At 48.6% G+C, this 2500-nt stretch overlaps 1 non-coding gene across 1 annotated transcript; it reads left to right on the top strand.

Annotated features, from left to right (window-relative positions):
* Nucleotides 1-300: 300 nt before the first annotated feature.
* On the top strand, nt 301-2205 carry LOC125240392. The gene has a single exon (XR_007178618.1). It is a non-coding gene; the product is annotated as a small subunit ribosomal RNA (ribosomal RNA).
* The last annotated feature ends 295 nt before the right edge of the window (nt 2206-2500 follow it).

The following is a 2500-nucleotide window of genomic DNA, read 5'->3' as shown; positions in this document are numbered from 1 at the left end:
AAAAAGAACGTTCGGTTAAGGCGCGTTTTGCACGCACGGTGTGCGTGTGAGAGCGCTTTTACAAACAGAGTCTCATCTTTTTGGTGGGAACACAGTATCTGTTAGTGTCTACTACTACGATACGCCATGCCAATTTCGGTATATCCGAATGGTGTGTGTTCGTATAGGACTCGTGTCTTGCGCGCGTGCGGTGTCATCCTTCTGACGAACGACGATTTCGATAGAGGGAGGGCGGCGCACGCGTGTCGGCGCTAGTGTATTTCTGTCGTTGTGTCTGACACGCGACGAAAACACGGCAGCTCCCTGGTTGATCCTGCCAGTAGTTATATGCTTGTCTCAAAGATTAAGCCATGCATGTCTCAGTGCAAGCCGTATTAAGGCGATACCGCGAATGGCTCAATATATCAGTTTTGGTTCCTTAGATCTTACTCGGTTACTTGGATAACTGTGGTAATTCTAGAGCTAATACATGCAATCAGAACTCTGACCAGTGATGGGATGAGTGCTTTTATTAGATCAAAACCAATCGGCGGAGGGCCTTGCGTCCGAAGTCGTAACATTTTGATGAATCTGGATAACTTTTGCAGATCGCACGGTCCCGTACCGGCGACGCATCTTTCAAATGTCTGCCTTATCAACTTTCGATGGTAGTTTCTGCGACTACCATGGTTGTCACGGGTAACGGGGAATCAGGGTTCGATTCCGGAGAGGGAGCCTGAGAAACGGCTACCACATCCAAGGAAGGCAGCAGGCGCGCAAATTACCCACTCCCGGCACGGGGAGGTAGTGACGAAAAATAACGATACGGGACTCTTACGAGGCCTCGTAATCGGAATGAGTACACTTTAAATATTTTAACGAGGAACAATTGGAGGGCAAGTCTGGTGCCAGCAGCCGCGGTAACTCCAGCTCCAATAGCGTATACTAAAATTGTTGCGGTTAAAAAGCTCGTAGTTGCATTTGTGCTCCGCGCTGTCGGTGCGATTCTTTAGAATCGATACTGACACGTTTGCGGAGCATATCGTCGGTGAATCGTATGTAAAAGTACGGTTCAATATAAAAATCCTATCGCGATGCTCTTCAGTGAGTGTCGAGGTGGGCCGACAATTTTACTTTGAACAAATTAGAGTGCTCAAAGCGGGCTCAAAATGCTGCTTGAATATTTCGTGCATGGAATAATAGAATATGATCTCGGTTCTATTTTGTTGGTTTTCAGAACTCCGAGGTAATGATTAATAGGGATAACTGGGGGCATTCGTATTGCGACGTTAGAGGTGAAATTCTTGGATCGTCGCAAGACGAACATCAGCGAAAGCATTTGCAAGGTGTTTTCATCAATCAAGAACGAAAGTTAGAGGTTCGAAGGCGATTAGATACCGCCCTAGTTCTAACCGTAAATATGTCATCTAGCGATCCGCCGACGTTACTACAATGGCTCGGCGGGCAGCTTCCGGGAAACCAAAGATTTTGGACTCCGGGGGAGTATGGTTGCAAAGCTGAAACTTAAAGGAATTGACGGAAGGGCACCACCAGGAGTGGAGCCTGCGGCTTAATTTGACTCAACACGGGAAATCTCACCAGGCCCGGACACCGGAAGGATTGACAGATTAACAGCTCTTTCTTGATTCGGTGGGTGGTGGTGCATGGCCGTTCTTAGTTGGTGGAGCGATTTGTCTGGTTAATTCCGGTAACGAACGAGACTCTAGCCTGCTAAATAGGCGTCGTCATTTAGGTGCGCGCGGCCGTTCGCGGTCGCGCAACTCACTGGCGACGTATTAAAATTCTTCTTAGAGGGACCGGCGGTTTCGAGCCGCACGAGATTGAGCAATAACAGGTCTGTGATGCCCTTAGATGTCCTGGGCCGCACGCGCGCTACACTGAAGGAATCAGCATGTTCTCCTTGGCCTAGAGGCCCGGGCAACCCGTTGAAACTCCTTCGTGCTGGGGATTGGGGTTTGCAATTATCCCCCATAAACGAGGAATTCCTAGTAAGCGCGAGTCATAAGCTCGCGTTGATTAAGTCCCTGCCCTTTGTACACACCGCCCGTCGCTACTACCGATTGAATGATTTAGTGAGGTCTTCGGACCGACACGCGGTGGCTTCACGGCCGTCGGCGTTGCTGGGAAGTTGACCAAACTTGATCATTTAGAGGAAGTAAAAGTCGTAACAAGGTTTCCGTAGGGGAACCTGCGGAAGGATCATTAACGTGTTAATACACAATGACAAATTGACGTTTGCCTGTAGTGTATTATACAAAAAATAATCCGTTACCAAACAGACACACGCACAACACAACACACATATGTGTGACAGTTTTGATGTCGCACGGGAGTGATCGATGATCACGCGTCGCGTTTGTTAAGCAGTTTTGGGAATTTGATGTCTACTATGGAGAGACTGGCTTCGACCGGCATAAATCCGCGCCGTTACAGCGTTACAGTGTTATCCATGGACGTCTGTCTTGTAAAACTCGCGCGATCGTCAACCGTGTCAGTACGT

This window comes from Leguminivora glycinivorella, chromosome 27 (assembly GCF_023078275.1).
Source record: "Leguminivora glycinivorella isolate SPB_JAAS2020 chromosome 27, LegGlyc_1.1, whole genome shotgun sequence".
Taxonomy (NCBI): Eukaryota; Metazoa; Arthropoda; class Insecta; order Lepidoptera; family Tortricidae; genus Leguminivora; species Leguminivora glycinivorella.
The sequence above is the reverse complement of the archived record's forward strand: the minus strand, read 5'-3'. Positions and strand labels throughout refer to the sequence as shown.